Here is a 20194-nt window from a genome sequence, read left to right as displayed (position 1 = left end):
GATTAAAAGTTTGGAAGGAACACACACTGATATGCTCACCCATCACATTCTCCCCAAATCCCTTTCCCGTTTCCTCCTTGTTTTTCCTGCTTCTGAAGTGTAATGTGCTGTTTTTCTTTTCCCCGTCTCCCTGTCCTCCCCACTGCCTTGCTGTGTGTTCCCTCTACTCTGGCTTTCCCCACTCTGCCGTGTTTGGGGGCATTCTTAACCCATCGGGGAAACCGGTTTAAATCTGAAGTGTTCTAAGGCAGTGTGATTTTTATAGTGAAAAACTATAGGCCTCGGGGATTGCATTTAGAGGCCGGTGACAGAGGCGAGACTGCCCTGTGAGGCCCCGTGTGAGCGCTTTTAGGGTGATAAAGCAGTGTCTCAGGTGGACTCGACTGTATTGTGGGGCAGCTGATTTCATTTTAGCCGCATGCTGACCTCTCTCTGCCACGTAATTATCAGTTTTTCAGCCGTAGATCATAGCGTGGCTACCGTTCAATGAGTAGAACCAGGTGCTAGCGTAGGGAGTTTTTACCCAAGGGACCCAGTGGGCGCACACACCCTTGGACATCTAGCCAGCAATGCCATTTAAACTCAATTGCTTGATGCTGGATTATGAGAGACCTGACATTCGTCCCCAGACAGCTGCTCAATGCAGATGGCTGATGAGCTCCGAAGCTTCTGGCTGACATGTCCAGATGCCCAGGGGTAAACTGATCCTTTTCTTTTTAGGCACAGTGTCTGTGCTGACTCTTTAGAAAACAATCATAAGCCAGTTCAATTTCTTTTCCAGCTGAAGCTTAGGGCCTCAAGTTTTGATGATTAAACCGGATTGCTACTATCTTTCCCCAGGCATCATAAACAGAAGTAAGCTTGCCTCCTTTCGTGGGTGTCTCAATGAAGTGGGACCTTTTAGTGTTTATACTAACAACAGAAAAGTGAGCTGGTTGGTGACACCCTCATGGCGGGAATGGCATGACCCCTGGGATGGATAACTCATTTTCTTGAGATGTGTATGTAAGCTGGGGTAAGCTGGGCAAGGTTCATGACAAAAGATTTAAGCCATTAGTCAGGGTCTCACCCACTTTGTTAAGGAATTGGGTAAGTGCTTCCAACAGATGCAGGACTGGAGTGGAGCTGTGTGTATACTGTCTTTTCCATAGCTATAAGGTTTTATATGTGACCCAAGCTAGGTCACGTATGTTTCATCAAAAGATACGCAGATGTGGCTCTCGCCAGTGTCCTCATTAGAATGACATCGACTTTAAACCCTGAGTGGGCAATCCCCGAGTCACTGCTGTGATGCTCAGGGAAGACAGGATGACCTGGAAGGCCAACGACTTCCTTAAGACATCCAACTGTTGGATGATTACCCAAAATGCTTCACTGTGGGAGCAGACAATGTGGGCTCCAAACAGATGTAGCAGATCCACATGTCCCTGCGAGGGAAGGCTGTGGGGCTGATGGGCAAGAACACCATGATGCGGAAGGCCATTCGGGAGCACCTGGAGAACAGCCCAGCCCTGGAAAAACGGTTCCCTCATATCCGGGGGAATGTGGGCTTTGTGTTCACCAAGGAGGACCTCACTGAGATGAGGGACATGCTGCTGGCCCATAAGGTACCAGTCGCTGCCCATGTTGGTGCTATTGCCACATGTGAGGTCACTGTGCCAGCCTAGAACACTGGTCTGCAGCCCAAGACAACCTCTTTTTCCCCCCAGGCTGTAGGCATCACCATTAAAATCTCCAGGGGCACATTGAAATTCTGAGTGATGTGCAGCTGATAAAACCTGGAGAGAAAGTAGGAGCCAGTGAAGCCACGCTGCTGAACATCTTTCCCTTCTCCTTTGGGCTGATCAACCAGCAGGTGCTGGACAATGGCAGCATTTACAACCCAGAAGTGCTTGACATCACAGACCAGCCTCTGCACTCTCACTATAGGGTGTCCAGAATGTTGCCAGTGTTTGCTGCAGATTGGTTACCCGACTGTTGCTTGCTGCCACACTCGATCATCAACGGGTCCAAGCAGGTTCTGGCTCTGTCTGTGGAGACTGCATACACCTTCCCACTTGCTGAAAAGGTCAAGGCCTTCTTGGCTGATCCATCTGCATTTGTGGCTGCTGCCACCCCTGCTGCTCCTGCTGCAGCCCCAGCCAAGGCTGAAGCCAAGGAAGAGTCGGAGGAATCAGATGAGGACATGGGATTTGGTCTCTTTGACTAACCCTCTCAAAGCAACCAACTCAGATAGCTTAGTCTGCGAAACATGGAAATAAAAGCTTACTTCTGTTAAAAAAAAAATATAAAAGATATGCAGATGTGAGCATGCAGGCTTAGAATCATTTCCACTGTGGCGGTCTGTCTTTGACCTTTCCAAAGCCACCACTGCAGGCTGTGTTCAATGATCTTTCTGGCTTATGGTCGTCGAGGTTCTGTATGGAGCCAACAGGGAAGAGAGCAGCCTTTTAGAAGGAATGCAATTTTCTCTAGGCTTTGCATGTAACAAGCTGATATCCAAGCAGGGTTTTACCCCGTGTATATCCCTTAAGGATTACTGAGGCCAGATGTTGTCACAAGCCTTGAAGCAGTCAGAGGAGGTGGGAGTCCATGGTTGTTACAAAATCCTTTCGGAGACCCTCCTTTAATTATTATCCTCAAAAGTATTATCAGGACTCTGAGATTTTGAAATATATCTTCTTTATTCCACTTGAAATAAATTCTCTGATTATTGGTCCTATTTATAACCACAGGAATATTTGAAACCGTACATTCCAATGGAAATCAAAGGAGTTTTAGACATTGAATCCATTGTTTCCTTCCATCCATAGTCACTGTGATATGTCTCCTCAGTGACCCTCCTTGGACACTCAGGTGGTCACTCAGGCCAGCAGATAGTGTCCCACACAAGGGGAGCTCCAGCCCTGGTTCTCCTACTGGTGAAGTTAGAGAACAGGGCATGATATTGCTGTCCTCCATTCTAACTGCAGCGTGTGTCTCTAGAGTTAAAGGAGTATGTTTTAAATTCTGAGCTACTGTAGATGTAATTCTTAGAGATATTGTATAAGTCAGATTACGTTATAATACAGAAATAGCATTTCACATTTCACTGAAGAGTAAAGTCTTACAAAATGTGTTTGCTATAACAGAAGCTTCTGCATGTCCATTCCCATGTTTCTCCTCACCAGGACCCAGGTTCCCTGCAGCTCTCTACCCCCTTGGCCCCACAGCAACGATCGACTTGCTCAGAGCTGAGATGGAGAACAGGGTGGGTTCTGTGAATATCGCCTTTGGGGCCTCAATTTGCTGTACTGAGTATTTGTAGGAATACTTGGATCCTATTGGCTTGCCTCAAGTGTCCCAAGGAGCTGCTGCCTTTCTTCCTCAGCACGTGTCTGCTTGCAGGGTGCTCACAGTTAGGTGACTGAACGTTGCCTTGAGTTCCAGTTCTGTTGGAATTGACAATGTTTCAGCTCAGAAACAGTCACTGGCAACTGACTGACACAGCTTAGCTGGGCACATGTTGTGAATCTTGAGACGGAGTTTACCTTTTTCCCGTTTAACTGATGAAGCCTCCAAAAGAGGGAGAGAAGTGTAGTCAACAATCCTAGTGTCTGGATGGGGCCCCGGGAGACAGGGAAATGTAAACTTGTTGAAATGCCTTTTAGTCTTATGTTAAAGCATCAAGAGAGCATTTCCTGGGCATTACGAGTTAGTTTTGTTTCTGAAATATCTTAAGTGGCTCTGAAGAGCACTTCAGTTTGAAATGACCTTTTTGTTTGGTTGGAATTTTTAGATAAAACCACAGTCTCTCTCACCTCAGCCTTCACACAATTCTAAAGAAAAGGGTGTTTCAAAGGAGAAGAGGCTCAGAGCTGAAGGTGACAAGAGACCCATCTGGAATCAGTGGTGTCTATAGGGAACTGCTGTTTGTTGTTTGTTTGTTCTGATGTTGTCCTCACCGTGGCCCTGAAACACACTGTCTTTGAGAACTATCTCCAGGATGGTTGCTGGGGGCTCTTCTCACCCTGGCTCCTAGTACTATCTGGTCGTTTGTATCCTCTATGTGTTCTAAAATGTTTTTGAAATAGTGTGTGATTAATCTCGAAACTTTTCTTTTCCTGGACGGACAATAGTGTACAGTTCCAAAGCTCTGACACAGTAGGCATCTCCCAGCACTTTCCTCTAGGGCTTGTTTTCCTCTTTAATAGAGGCAAGGATTATTCCTGGCTTTTTTTTTTGACGAATTTCAGGTTTTTTATTTAGCACCGATTATACTCAGGGGAAGGTGAGGTATAAATACATTCTTTAAGCTCAATACACTTTACAGGTTCTCATAAATTAAAAGAGAAACAAGGTCTGGTTTTAGGAATAAACTAATAAATTACTTGTAGTTAATAATAATAAGTTGATTCTCTCTGTGTATCTACATGTAGATGGCCATATGTCCTTGTGCAACATGCCACTCTGAATGAAGGATACATTATGTCCAGTGCAACCTTTTGAACTATCACCCAATGCCTATTATTATTTAGATATTCTAAAAAATATTATGTCCATTGTATGAGCTCTGGTGGACTCAGAGATACATAAACGTGTACGTTTAGCAGTTTTATAAACGAAAAGTACAAGGGAAACATCTCAGCTGCAACTTGTCTCTGAAGCTTCTTTTTTGTGTGTTTTTAAAGTATTTTATTTATCTCTAATTTTTATGTGTGTTTTTGTTTATATGCACCACACGCATGCCGGAGACCATGGAAGTCAGAAGAGAGGGTTGCATCCTCTGGAATATAGAGCAACCATGTGGGTGCTGGGAACTGGACCCCGGTCTTCTGCAAGAGCAGCCAGTGCTCTTCACCACTGAGCCGTCTCTCCAGCCCCATTCCTGATAGTCTTATCTTTTGAGTCCAGTATGTCTGAATGACTCAGCATCACTGCAGTGTTTGTCCCCGATGCTGCTGTGAGGTTTGGCGGCACAGCTTTAAAAGGATCTGAAGCAGAGCAGAAGCCCATTAGTGCTCCAGCTACACTCGAGTGAGTCTTTAGAGCAGCACACTTCTGGCAACTTCTGGGCTAAGGATGGAGAGAAACAGCCTGGCAGCCACTTGGATGTTGGCCTTAGAAACTCTTCCGCATGCTCTCGGGCTATCATCTAGACCTTGGTACCCACTCTGCTCATTTGATACTGACATTTTTGATATTCACACCTGGACAAGCAGAGAAAATGATGATGGCTGTCTATCTGACAACAATTAATTTGCAAAAATCTCTCTTCCCCCAAGTTTAGAAACACTAAAATTTGGAGGAGTGAGAAAAGGCTTCTTAGAATCAATGAAAGATGGTAGTGTTAATTCTGAGTCCTACTAAGTAAAAATAGAACTTACAGAATTTTCAGTGTGAGCTGAGAATCATCTCTGAATTGTGGGGTTTCGTAAGAGTCATAATTCAAAATTGTAAATCGCAGGCTCTAAGAGTTGAAGTGTCTTCACTTCCTAATGTAAAGCACCGTTCTCTTGCGATGCTCACAGATATTAACAATGCATTCAGAACATCTGGAGTGACTCAATTTGCATATTTAAATAAGGGATTAAAATTATTTTTTTCTTAATAAGTCAGCTGCTTGTTTTTACTCTTAAAAATTCTACTTAAAAGATATTCTTTTAATTAAAAACAACAAGAGCCAGGGAATATGTCAGCTTTTGCTCCCTGGCACATCTCAAGTCATAGCTGCTTTCTCTTACAGTGTTGAATTTTGTAGCCATAGCTTGTCATCTTTTTAGAAATATGAATAAAGCAAAAAAGCTAGTATGGCATTTCCTTTCAGGGTCTCATTAAACATTTTTAAAAAGCCTGTTCAAGGATTACTTAATTCTGTCTAATGTCTGACTTTGTTGACAGTTGTCCACTAAGCAGCCAGCCTGCAGTTGAATGTCAGGGCCAGGACCTGTGACTGGTAGGACAGGAAGGCTAACAGCGAAGGTTCTAGTGCTCTGTAGAACATTGTAGCTTTCCAGGTAACCTAGCAACCTTGCCGTCAAGTTCCTTCTGGAAACACAATGTATCCTTTTCTACCCCAAACTGATCTTTGAACTGCAAGACTCCTTTTTTTTAGCACCCTGCCAGGTTCCTCAATATTAAGCTATACAAATCTTTATACATGTTTATTGTTTTTAGGAGTCCCATGTTTAACGTCTAGAAACTTTTGCTTCATCTGTCGTTAAACTCTTGAAGTCACATAGAGTTTCCATTTCCTAGGATTCATATTTAAAGACTGCCCACTGTGGCTGGTGCCTCCTGCAGTGGGTTTAGCATGTTCAGAAGCAGGTGTCTGAGATTATGCATGGCTTAGATTGTATCTAGTGGTTCTAATATGACTTCTTAGTAATTCTTCTTGTGTGGATGAAAATTTCAGGAGGTAGGCCTGGAAGGTGTGCAGAGAGACACCCAGGACCGGGACACCCACTTCAGAAGTTAGGGATGTGCTTGTGCAGGCAGCCTTGGGGAAAGCGTTTGTGTTCCCTTATCTTCCACGGCAGGGCCTTTTACTCCTTGTGGGAAGTGCTTCTCAACAGCTGCCTTTTGTTTTCCAAGGAGCTTGAAGCCATTCTGTTTTCAGAACCCCCTGAAACTCATTAGTTGGGTCCTTAGAGTAAGCTCGAAGAAAAATGTTCTAAGACACGGAACTGAGTTCAAACCTCTGCACTTTGCACACTGTGATTCTCGCTCTTCTCGTTTCCAGCCTTCCCGTCATACCTCTCTCCTCTGTGCCCCTCCCTTCTGTTACTTAGAAATGCTGCCACACCTGGACTGTTGTAGAAGATGAAACTGTGTTTCGCCAAGATAGATATTTCTTTGGTTATTTGAGGGTTTTCTGTAGCAATTTGGTAAAATCCCCTACAGTGAAATGTGTAGAAACAAGTAAGAAGAAATTTCTTGTATATATATATATATTTTATAGTGTACCAGTTTTATCCAGTTACCAAGCCTTTCCCAGGATGGCATAGGTTGGGCATCCATCATTGCTGTACTTGGGACTAGAAGTAGTTCAGAATCTAGAAGTTTGGGGATTTTAGGGTATTTGCATAGATGTTATTTACTGACCGTCTTTAGTCTTAAATCTGATACCTTTATTTAAATATTTAAAAGATATTTAAATCTTTTTAAAATTAAAAAGTCCCTGAATAACATGTTGGTGCTCCAAAAATTTCTAATTTCAGGTTTTGGTTGTCAGCTTAAGGATACTCGGCCTGTACTTAAAGTACCCCATGACTGAAGTGACTTAGGTCTCTAATTCTGGTTGGAGGGACAACTCTGGGAACATTACTGCAGTACTTACATAACCCGGCACCTGGAAGTTAGGTAAAATGTGGCTGAATCTATCCGTGTGTCAAAATTGAGAAATGTTACTGAGTCTTCTTTGCCAGAAATCCTTATAAATAGAACAAGTTACCTTTCCCCATGGGACACTGGAAATTTCCACGCCTGAATGCAGGGAGTCAGAGAAGGTAGACTACATCCGGGGAGTTTTGATTTTTAATCAGTATTATCTGATCCTCTTGGCAGCAGCCTAGGAATGGGGAAATGATGTCATGGAGTCAGGCAGGAAGGCCCGTTAGGAGGATGTTTGCAAGGTCTGGGGATCAGCATGGACTCAGAAAAGTCCCTGGCAGTGGAACTTTGAATATAGTGAAAAGGCCAACTTTCCATTGACATGGGAAGTCTAAACAGTTGTTTGAGATCCTAAAGGATTCCAAGCTTAGAGGGAGCAGAGAAGATTTGCCCCCTGGGGAGCAATTGCTGAGAGCAGTGGAGGACTGAGGGTGAAAGTAACTTACTGGTCCACTGTTACTATTTCATTAGGGCCCACCCAGTGCTCTGTGCCTCTTCTGGTTTATCTGCATGCCAGGGCAGTGAGAGGGTAGAAAGACTCCACAGCAGACCAGGGAAGGAAGTGAGTGGAGGTGAAATTTCTAGACAGGTCAGCTCAGTCAGCCAGCAGCTCTCCCTGAGAAAGACCTCCAGGCCTTCAGGGCCACTGTCTTAAGGACATGGAGTCTTCTGAATGGCAGAGGTCATGGAAGCTTTAGCACATGTGCCAGAAAAGAGAGTCTCCTGAGCATCTTTTGGGGAGCCAGCTGTGTGTTTTGGGCTCTCCCTTGATTGACATATCTCAGCAGCCCTTTAACCCATGCCGCCAGAATTACCAGAAAGAGCCTGTCATCTCTTGCCAAGAGAAAGAATACTTGTGACTGAGCAAGGGCACCCATGGACTCTGGGTTCTGTGCTACACAGTTTGACGCATCCACAGAAGCTTCTTCCACCAGATGCCAAAGAGAAAACATAGCCCTTGACTAGAAAATGTGGACTGGAGGAGGGAAATGTGCTCTTTTGTAGACAGAAGGATGTAAAATATGTTGAGGGCGGCCCTACAAGAGCCGCACACATACACACCGAGTCTATTCAGAAAGGATTCATTTGTGCAGGATTGAATTATTCCTATTAATATTCCTTATCTGAGAGAAACAGAGGCATCTACTGGATGTCACAAAATATAATATGAAAACTCATTTCCAGCATCGTCTTTAGAGTATCCCTTCCTCGTTGTTGAAGCTACAATTCAGTCCTCCTTTATTTGCCGGCACATAGCAGCTGGGGAAGCTCGCCGTTCAGCACTGAAGTGTTATTGAAAGTAAATACACATCCGGGCTTCTAGCACCAACCGCCTTTGGATCTTATTTTGGCTGCATTATTCAGTGATATTTAAAGTGCAAAATTCTGAAGTAATTCAAACTACCTAACCTCACTATGGTCATAATGTTTAATTATGCTTTAAGCGTCAGATACATAAATAATAAAGTATATTTTCTGAATTAAATTTTAATGTCTTAATATTTTGAGCATTGGACAAAACAGAATGCCAGTGGTGATGTGCATGCTCACTCCTCCAGCTTCCTTCTAATCTGACTAGTTTATGGTAACTGAGGAAGAGGAACAGGGTGGCTGCGGATCCATTCAGTCCTCTGGTTTTCTTCTTTACTTGTTTATCCACCATTGATCTGTATTATCCTCCTGCACGTTTGCACACTTTGAAGAAGGATTGTGGCAACATTAAGAGAATTTCTCTCGCTAACTGCGTGTTATAGTAACATTATCAATTTAGAGACTTAAGAATAATTTAAATTTTCTGTGAGATTTAATTATCGAAATGCCTACTTGTGAGAAGTTGTTTTAGTAAAAGAAAAAAAGATCCAGCTGTAGTTAAGAAGGTAGCTCTCCTTTCTCCTCCCACCATGCCTTGCTCTGGGCTGCACTGCCCATCTGGACACAGCCCATGGGGTGTCCCTCTGGCCTGTGCAGCTCCAGTACACACAGAAAGCCCTTGTTTGCTTTGTTCTGTCCTTCCCCCTGTACAACCAGTTCATATATGTCACACAACAGCTTGCTTCTCTGCTTTTCAACATATCACAAGCATACTCACAGTCCTATGTGAACATATGCAGATCCTTTCTAATGCATTTATATGTAAGTTCCCATCATGAATTCTGGTCATTTCAGTTTCTTTCACACGCAGCCTCTCCTGCTTCATCCATCAGGTATGGACATTTTCCTCTTCATACGCTCTCTTTGCCGTAAGACAGCAAACTCTGTCTGCCATTTCTATGCCTGCAGGCCAGAAGAGGGCACCAGACCCTATTACAGATGGTTGTGAGCCACCATGTGGTTGCTGGGAATTAAACTCAGGACCTTTGGAAGAGCAGGCAATGCTCTTAACCTCTGAGCCATCTCTCCAGCCCTGTCTGCCATTTCTAAATGCACTCTTGCTCTTGCCTGCAGAGGAACACATGAAATGCACACACATGCTAAGGTCCACATGATCTCTGCTGTACCCAAAGGGACATGGAGAGCTTTGTCACTTGTTGCATTCCGTATTTGAACTTGCTGTTACTGACGGTGTTTGGAAAATCGTGGTAAAACATGCTACAAAGAGAGAACCTTGTTCAAGGTGCCTTACCCAGCTGCCCCAAAACTCTCACTCAGTTCTAGCAAAGCCCTCTTCCTCCCACCCCGAGCCTTGGCTTCCCATGAAGCTCCCTTCTGTCCAGCTGAGAACCAAGTCCTTGTGTGCTCAGATGGGCATTTGTGGATTTTCAGACCTTCGCTGATCCCTTCTAGTTTGTTCTGCCTCATTTCACGCCCAGATCCTGCAGCTACATTCTGTTCTGCCTGGGACCATGTCACATGAGGGTCACCAGAACAACAAAAGCTTTAGAGTAAATAATAAATCTTAATTCCATTTAAACCATTTGCTAAGGTTAGAGGCCACTGGGCATCTCCATGGAATTTACTTAACATTTCTGACACTTCTTATTCTTTTTGAGAATTTATTGCTTTTGTTATTGATAGTTGTCCTAGGGCCTTACTCCAGACTAAGGAAGGTGCACGGCTCTCTGTGTGGCTGGGCAGATTTTTATGAATTGAAACAAGACTGCTGGCCTCGATTCTCTTCATTTGCTGGGGCTTCTTTGTTGTTGCTGTTTTTAATATAGCTTTGACTATTTCTTACATGTATATAATCCATTCTGGCGACACTCATCTCCCTGCCCCCAGCTTTTCTCACCCTCTTTACCTACCCTCCCTTCCCAACAAGTCCCTCTCCCACTATCAAGTCTTTTTATTTTGTAATTCCCAAGTTTTAACAGGGATGCCAGCACGAGAACAAGGGTGATGCTATCCATTGGACCATGTCTTACTCTCCAGTGGCTATTCGCCCTCCTTTAGCCGCTGTCAGCTTCCCATAGTTCTCAGGAAGGAATTGGACCTTGTCCTGGATTAGTTCTGCTGCTGTGATAAAACGCTAAGCACAAGAAAGCTGGGGAGGGAAGGATTTACTTCACCTTTCGGGGTTACAGATCACCTTGGGGAGAATCCAAGGCAGGAACTCGAGGCAGGAACTGGAGCAGAAACTGGGGACTAGCTCTCAAGCTGATAGTTTCCTTTCTTACACAGTTCATGCCCAGCTGCCTAGGTATGGTTCTGCCCATTGTGGGCTAAGCCCGTCTATACCAATTAGTAATCAAGAAAATGCCCCACATATGTGCCCACAGGCTGACCTGTTGGAGGTCATCCTTGAATTGCGAATCTGTCTACCCAGATATGTCAAGCTGACAATCAAGATTAGCTACCACGGATCCCATGGACCCCCTCTTCAGCCATGACTGAATGTTGGTGGGCCCACTCTTGTGCAAGCCTTGTGCAGGTGACCAGAACCGCAGAGAGTTCATGAGTGCAATAGCCTCGCCCACAAGACAGAACCTTGAGGCCTTGCTTCTACAATACTAGCATTAGAATGTGGTATCTCAAGTGCAATTAAAAAGTTAACTTAAAATTTATTCTGATGCTCAAACTAAAACTATGGCAATCTGGTCTTTTACTCACATCCCTGACTGACTCCCTCTAGGGTTGCTTCACTCTCAGACAGCCGTTGCCTTTCAGTCTTCAATGCTATGCAGGTGGTTCCTGTGAATTTAGCTGTTCTTAGCTTGAACTAAGATGGGGGGTATCGACGGTTCAGTTGCCTCACCCACCGGCATAAGCTGGAGAGCATAGGAGTTGGAAAACCACACCAGCATTCTGCTGTCAGTGTCCAACACTGCCAGGCGATTGGACTAAGATGGCATGGTTGGTATTGAAAAGCTGACCCAGGCTGGAACCCTGATTCTGGCAGGTTAGGCAAATGGAGCAAACATCCCGGTGCAGCCCAAGTCTCAGGAGGCCTGATGATCTGGGGTTGTTCTTACACTGAAGGTGGTGATCCTATAGGGCTCGCCTGCCCTCCCTCCCTCCCTCCCTCCCTCCCTCCCTCCCTCCCTTCAGATTAAAGCATCCTCCTCATCTATGCTGACTGAAGTGGTGCTTCGTCTATGCCCTTTTCTTATCAAAGCATGCCTCTCTGGCATAGTTGGATACTGACCCACAGAGAAATTCTTTTTTTTTAAATATTTATTTATTTATTATGTATACAATATTCTATCTGTGTGCATGTCTGCAGACCAGAAGAGGGCACCAGACCTCATTACAGATGGTTGTGAGCCACCATGTGGTTGCCGGGAATTGAACTCAGAACCTTTGGAAGAGCAGGCAATGCTCTTAACCACTGAGCCATCTCTCCAACCCCCCACAGAGAAATTCTTGAAAAAGTCTGGCGCAGGATGAAGTTTCAGGCTATTTTTCACGTTTCGCTATGAAATGAATTTGTTTTCATGTTAGAACACTGTGCAACACCCCTAGTCAAATATTAAGTAAAAATCAATGTACCTTAATTAGGAAAAAATGAACCCCAAGAAGTATTATCCATTTTCCCGCCATTACAAATCGTTATAAATATCCTGGTCAATTCCATTTTAGTTTTTAGTGCTTTAAAAATGCCGTTATAAAATATCTATCTTGATTTATCTAATAAGAATATAAAGAAGATTATGGATGATATATACATAGGAAATAACATGTCCTACTATAGAAATTGTACAGAAATATAGTTGACATAAATTTACACTGTCTACCTTGGTCCTATGTAATAACTACTCTATGAAAATAATAGAAAAGCTGAAACATTCAGAAGTAGATACTCCACTGCGTAGCTAAGTTTTTCTATAAGGTGTAAATCTCAGGCACACACTGTGTGCTGCTGAAGTCAAATCCCAGGATACTGGTTAATGTGCATGTGGGCAAGATGGTTAAGTTCTCTCTACTCAAGGGTTTGTTAATATTTAAAATGAGCTTGTTATGGGAACGGAGCTATGCTCTTCAAATTGAAAAGTCAGCCTCTGCCATGGTAATGTGGTTCTTTGGAAGGGAAGAGGAGCCGAATGCTTACCAAACACAATTCTTCCAAGTTACAGGCAGTCGTTTCCATCTGAATATATGTAAGGCCCCACCTGAAGCTCCTTTTCGGAAAGTATAGAAATTGGGCTCAGAAGCACCTGAGGCACTGTGGCCAGTGGCTGGCAAGAGAAAGGAGAAGGGGACCCTCTTGAGAGGGAAGGCTCCTGAGAGAGCTCCTTTTGGTATAGTATTGCTAGGACAGTCTGTCCAGTTAAATGCCCCGGAGCCTGTTATACCATTGCAGCACCTGAGTGAACACTCAGAACACTTACAAAGAGCCATGGTGTTGTCCGAGGTGTGAAACACTAGGATTTTAATTTTCGGTCAGTGGGAACTGTGTGTTTTTAAACTATGCCGTTGCTGGGAGGACCCAATATTTATAACAAGGGCCGGCAAATGCTTTCCGCGAAGGCCAGGTGACAAATGTTCAGGCTTTGTTCGCCATCTGAAGGTCTTTATTACAAATGAGCCCTAGACAAATGAGCATGATTGAGTTCCAAAAAAAAAAAAAAAAGAAAGAAAAGAAAAAAAGCCTTCATTATAGACATGGGAATTGAATTCCATGTACTTTGCAGGCCACAGATTATTTGCTGCTTGATTTAAAAAAAAATCTATTTAAAGTTATAAAATGAAAAAAAAAAAAGCCTAGATGCACATCTGTACAAAACCAAATAATGGGACCCAGTTAGGCTCTTGAACCACACACGGTCCTGCCCTGCCCTACCGCCAGCTTGGATCAGGGCTTGCCATCCATTAACGTGTTGTGGATGTTTCAGTTCCTGCTGTTGGCACCATCTGAGCCTTTCTACTATTGTAAACAAAGCCTGGAAGGATGTCTTGGCAGAGATAGCGGCTAGAGCACGATGGGTTCCTGGGTCCCTCGTGGCATGTTTTGTTTCTCATGCCAGTGTCTTTGCTGTACCAGAAGCTGCCCAGACAGATGGAGGGAGGTGCTGGACTCCAAGAAAAGGGGCTGGTGGTGGATAAGTGTCCTGCAGGGATGGCTGCACAATGGTTGTGTCCTGTGCTGGATAGCTTAGCCTGTGCCCTTCCTGGAAATGAGGTGGAGGACTTCCTGGGCAGGGATAATGGCGGCTCCTACTCTACCCCTTGTTTTGGGGTGGTAAGGGGTGGTTAAAGGCACCAGTGTTCTGCACAAAGCACCCTAAGACCAATTCTTAGCACAAAGGAGATTTATTTGTTCCCAGTGTGACAGAGGGTAGACAATAAGATACAAAGACAGGAGGTAGAGGATGAGGGTTAAGGGGAAGGGAGCAGGGACATTTGTGCTGGAGGGACAAAGGACTTTCTGGATAGAAAGAAGACAGACATGGCCCATAGGCAAATGGCAGTTTATAAAGGTAGAAAGGGAGACCCCATATTAGGAGAAGGCATTTAAATTTAATTTGGTTGCTGAACTGCAATACTTTGATAGCTGGATCTTGGTGATCAGCCTCAGGAGGAGCAACTGGCCAAATAAGGGAATAGATCTTGGTGGCTAGCTTTAGGAATGCAATCTAAAGGTTTTTAGCAAGGAAGACGGAATGGGGGAAGGGGAAGGCCTGCCAGAGCCATATTTGCCATGCTCCGACTGGCTAGAGTTCCGTCAATGGTTGGAAAGGGGAGTGGAACGGTAATGAGCAGGGAGGTAAGGGCAGATGAGAGAGAGGGATGCTACTGGATGCAGGGTGACCCTCGGGTTGTCCAGAGCCCCATATGTGTTTGACTGAGTAGAAAAAATGTGGATATCTCTGTAAACCCTGACAGCACAATTCCCGTATTCATAAAGGCTTAAGAAAACTTTAGCAAGCTTCATTTTAAAGAAAATTTATTCCCAAGGCATTTTAATTGAGTTTTATGGTAATTCTGTGTATTGCCTATTGAATCATCATACCAAATAAACTATGCTTCTGTTTATCCTTTTATTCAGTGAGTCTCTACTCTGTATCTTCAGGATAATGAAGTAAGTCAACCCAGATTTCCATGAATTGTGTGCATGATAGGGCAAAGGCATTCCTGGTGCTGTACAGCTAATTTGAAGCAGTGCTTTTCACATGGTTTCCTTTAAGTGTGTATTTTAATATTATTTATTTGTGTGTAGTATATGCACATGTGTGTACACACATAAGGAAATCAGAGCACAACCAAGAGGATTAGTTCTCAGTCTACCATGTGGGTCCCAGGGATGGAACTCGGGTCATCTGTCTTGGTGGCAAGCACCTTTACCCACTGAGCTCTGTCAACGGCCCCAAATATGGATTTGTTTTAAATGAAAGATTCTGTTTTAAAGATTTTATTTCATTTTATCATGTATGTACGCATGGGGTGGGTTTGCACAAGTGAGTGCTGGAGTCTAGGTTGTCTAACAGAGGGCATGGGATCCCTAGAGTTACACATGGCTGTGAACTGCCTGACGTGGGTGCTGGGATCTGAACTCAAGTTGTTTGCAAGAGCCTTATGTGTTCTTAAACTATGAGCCTCCTTCCAAGTCCCATGATGAAGGGTCTTTCATGTGTGCTCACAAAGATGTAAATTATGTGTAACTGTATGTGTGTGCATGTCAGTGCCTTCTTGAACTTAATGCCTACCTTTTTAGACTTAACTCTTATGGATATGGGTAGATATAGACTTTCTTAGGCTGTGGGACATTCCCAGAGAGTAAATTCCCTTAGTGGCAGTGGTAATTGGAGACAGTCCACAGTTTAGCTGCACTAGATTCATTGTCCAGCAGTTTAGTTTGAAATTATCAAGGAGACAGAGAGCTGGGTCTGAGGGCCGGGAGGTAGCTGGGGGTGAACAGGCTTGGAGAGCTCTGCAAAGGTACTAGGGGGTTTAGGTGCATGGATGAAACTTCAGCCAAGGGAAAGATTGATAGGCTTCTGTGAGGTGAAAGTCTAGGGCCTGGATCTTCAGCAGCATCCTGGGTGTTTCTTTCCTGAGAACCGTTTGTGAATTATTCAAAGAATCAAGTTTTAATGATGAGGAATTGGGTTCTCATCAATTATTCTTAAGCAAGATTTCCCTTGTTCTGGAGAAGTACGCTTAAATTTCCAAAGATCATGTTTTATTTCTCTGGTTAAGTCCTTTCTTGCTTCCTACTTTCTGAAGCTCTTTGGAACCTAAGTTAGAGGGGGAAAGCCAAAACTATAAAATTGTCAAGGTGGTGACAGTTATTAACTGTGACTTTGTGGAAGTCTCAAGTCCTGACCCTGAGCTGGAAGATCAGGGTAGCATCCCCCTTTTCTAATGCTCAAGTCTCAATGGGGACTTGGAGGATTATCTGAAATCCTGAATTCAGAGCCTGGCATGCTACCTATTACTCCCAGTGCCCGAACAGGTCAGTTATCTTTCTGCTGTTCGTCATGTTTGCTATAGTCCCCTCCATGATTAGACAGGCCACCTCCTCTTTATTATCCTCATGTGGTTTTGTTTGTTTAGCCCACTCTGGCCTGGGAGTCCTTCTGCAGTTCAGCCCTGATGCAAACTTGTGGTAACATCCCCTTGCTTTCCACCTTCCCAATGTTGCCATTGTCATGAGCTGCCACCAGAAAAAAACTATAGGTTCTTATTGCATTTAATGGAGGGAGAGAGAGAGAGAGAGAGAGAGAGAGAGAGAGAGAGAGAGAGAGAGAGAGAATATATGACTAGAATGGGAAATTCTTCAGTGATACTTGTTGAAGACACTGATCTGTGTGGGAAACTGTGAGGGCAAATACTTCCAAGAGCCTCATTATACAAACAAAGGCAAACAACAGATGAGACATTGTGAGCTGCGTTAACTCGGATTGTGTGTTCCGCCAAGAGCAGCCATTGCAGAAAAGGTGATATATCTCCCAGTACCTGGTACAGGACACGGAGGGTTCCAGCTGCATCATCGAGAACAGCAATCCCTACCTCCCTTCCTTTTGTCATGGTGGCTTTGGAACAGTGCTGGTTATAAAAGAATTCAGTTGTTTTGCAATTTACATTTCAGTACTTTTCAAAGTACATGTTGCTGAATTTCATTTCAGTACACCTGCACAAATGGAAGCTTTTAAAAATGCATATAAATTTATTTGGAAAACATACAGTGAGATTTAACATAATGCTTTTGAGTTGTGAGGTTGAGAACTTTTGTTCTTTTTGTTTGTTACTCATTTCCCCATTTTTTTTTAAAGAAACCTGAGTTGTCTTGATAAAGAGAAAGTTCTTTTAATTTTTTTCTGACCTTTTGAATTTATTTTTAATAACATTCTTATTTATTCTTAGAAAGTTTTATAGTTTTATAGAACACATATTGATTGCATAATTTACCCATAACTATTTCCAAGCCCTTGTGGTTCTCCTGCCTCGTCTGCATCCCAACTTCATGTCCTCCCTTTTCTGTTATTAATAATCCAAGTCCAATTAGTAATGTCCAGTGGGTATGGATAACCTGCCAGCTGCCATATCCCCAAAGGAGAGTGAGTCTCCCTTCCTCAGCAGCCATCAGTTGCTCCTTTGCTCAGGGAAGAGTCTTCCCATTGATGCTGGGTTTTGGCTGGCATGATTGTGTAGGTATTCCCAAGCGCTGTGGTGCATTTCAACAGCCATGCCATGTTAAAGCCAGGATTTCACAGCTCCCCTCTCCATCCCAGCTCCGACTTCCCTTCCTCCCACTCTTATGTGATGTTCTTTGAGCCTTGATTGAGCCAGGGTAGAGAGAGATGACCCACCCCCAGCTGAACACTCAGTACTTGGACCACTGTGAGTCTCTGAGCTAACCATTACTTTCTATGTAAACTAACTTCTCTGACCAACGTTGAGGACGGAACAAATGTATAAGCATAAACATAAATATCTAGAAGACAGTTTGACAACATGAACATTAGGAAAGAAAATTAGTAGGCTATCCCCTAGGGCCTATGATCTCCCTTGTCATGGGTTTCTGACCAATTTACAGTGCCAGACATCTTCCTTATGGAACAGACTTCGTATCCAATCGGAAAGCAGTTGTTATCCCCACAACTGTCCTACCTCTATTGCACCAGTGGGCACGACTTGCCAGGGAGGTCAGTACCGTAGTATTCAAGGCCATTGCTGAGTAAGACGATGTCTTTTCTCCTAACACCTTCTGGCAGGGAGAGATTCTCCTGGCTAGCTCAAGATTGTTTTCTCTATGTCTTGCATCCAAAGGGAGTCTTCAGCAAAAACGTCCTCCCACATAGTTATTATGGCTAACAAACAGCAGTAGCAATTGCCTGTATTGTTTTGGTTGCCTCTGGAGCCTCCCTGACCACATGCCCCACCCCTGAAGGGTACTTTTGTTCAAACTACTTTAAAATATATATTTTAAAATGAACATACAGAACATATAAACTAATTTCCACAAAGTTTCTTTGTATACATTTAGCTTCGGATGACCTATCCTGTGCCCTTTCCTCGCCCCGAATCCTACATGTGCACTTAACCCTTGAGCACCAACAGCTCCTGCCTTCCTCCCATGCCACCAGCAATCTCTACCATTTACATTGTTTTCCTCAGGTTGGAGGAACATAGGTTTCCATATAGCTTGATGTTTAAATAGCTATTGAGCTCTGCCCTGATCCCACTGAACCAGAAATGTCTGGCTTTACCCAGCCTCTGGGAGCTTCTGAAGTTCCTTCTAGTTTGAGAATTACTGGTTTAGAAAAGTGGTTCTTGGTGTCTTTGGGGCATCATAATCATGTGTGAGTTTTAAGAATCTAATTGCTCGGCTCCCAGCTAGTTTCTCACTAATTTGGGATATAGGCAGCACATTGGGATTTTTAACAGCTCCCTTGTGCATTCCCAGCTATAGCTGAGGCTGTATTCCAGCCCTACGGAGCCTGATGCAATAGCATGCACATAGTACCCCTGAGTGGGGAGGTGAGGGGAGAGGCATATTGCTCCAGCTCCTACATGGCCCTCCTTCGCATTGGAGTACACACCCTTCCACTGCCTGACTACATAGTGTTCTGTGAATGGGGCATTTCCTATGGTAAGTGAATATTCACTCAATGTGATTTGTTTTAAAGGTTGCTTGTAATACTATATTTGTTGAACAAATGCAGACACCCATATAGAACAAATAGTCACTCCTAAATCCTCCAAGGTTTTCCCCATGATATGCCATCTGGTAGGCATTATTGTAATCATCTCTTTATTATCCACACTAATGAAGGACTAGCATGGCATTGGTAATTGAAAAACACGGATCATTTAAAAATCATCCAGCTTACAACCAGCTCTGCTTCCCCAAACAGGAAGCACTGAAGAGCAGGAACTATTGAGTGATTATCACTTCCCATCAAGGTGTTAAGGCACACTATTTCTGCTAGAAAAGGAGATAAATACGAGGCTTTTAAATTGTAATCCCCCTTTCTGAATGAATGCATTTTAAATGAATAGTCTAAACACACAGCAGGTGAACAGCGTGTGTGTTACTGTTGAACCAGCGAGTTAAATGTGATGGAGTGTTTGTTGTATGGGATCCGGGATACTGGGAGACCCAGTTCTCCATCCCATGCCTGTGTAACCAGAGATGAGCTGCTGTGCCCTCCAGCAGGTCTCAGAGTGAGGCCCCCTGACCAGCAGCAGGTCTATCGCCTGAGAATTTGTTAGAGATGCAAGTTCTTGATTCATGGCACTAACAAACTGAACTCTGACAATGACCCCAGCAGTCTTTGCTTTAGTAAGCACTTTGGGAATCCTGAGGCCTACTAGAAGTTTGAGCAAATGCTGTCCTCCACTCCAGGGTGTTCAATGGAAGGGCCTGGTCTTAACTGTAGGTGCACAGTCCAATGCTCTCTTCAGTAACTAAGGGGTTTGGGGTCCAGAATTGGTCCAGAGATCTTCTGGAGCTTGTAACCCCTAGGATGTATTGATGGAGTAGTTCAACTGAAAATTTTGCATGTGGGCAAGGAGATACCCAGATGCCACAGGCCTAGGTACCGAAGTGTAAATGCTGAAGGTAGTCATGGTAAAGTAAATTGCTCTATCTCCAGCTGCTTAGTACATTGTACCCAAAGTGTAGACTCTGGCGCTTGGGAAAAGGAAGCAGTTTTTCCTTTCCCCATCCCCTGGGAGCTGAGAGCTGTCTGTTGTGATTCACGGAGCAACATTTCCTTGGGAGCTAACAAATGACATTTCAGAAGAAAGTACAGGGTTGCACAGGCTGCACAGGAAAACAGGCGGAAATTTCAGGCTATTCATCAAAGCCTTGTACCTTCCTTTTCAAGACAGGTGGAAAAAAAATAACAGGTGGAAAAGAAAAAAGAAATCTGCTCGCCGAGCATCTCATCAATGAGGAAGGAGTGGTCCAGCTCTTGGCCTTGCTGAGATCTCGCAGAGA

At 43.9% G+C, this 20194-nt stretch overlaps 1 protein-coding gene and 1 pseudogene across 3 annotated transcripts in view; both read left to right on the top strand.

The window, feature by feature from the left end:
* The window catches only part of Elmo1 (engulfment and cell motility 1), a 513908-nt gene that overhangs the window by 229638 nt on the left and 264076 nt on the right, over positions 1 to 20194 (top strand). The window lies entirely within an intron of this gene.
* Positions 1291 to 2209, top strand: LOC126501670 (60S acidic ribosomal protein P0-like; annotated as a pseudogene).

Source organism: Alexandromys fortis, unplaced genomic scaffold (genome assembly GCF_014885135.2).
Source record: "Alexandromys fortis isolate MF-2015 unplaced genomic scaffold, M_Fortis_MF-2015_v1.1 scaffold_5, whole genome shotgun sequence".
NCBI lineage: Eukaryota > Metazoa > Chordata > Mammalia > Rodentia > Cricetidae > Alexandromys > Alexandromys fortis.
Note: the sequence above shows the minus strand (reverse complement) of the source record. Positions and strands in the feature narration are given on the sequence as shown.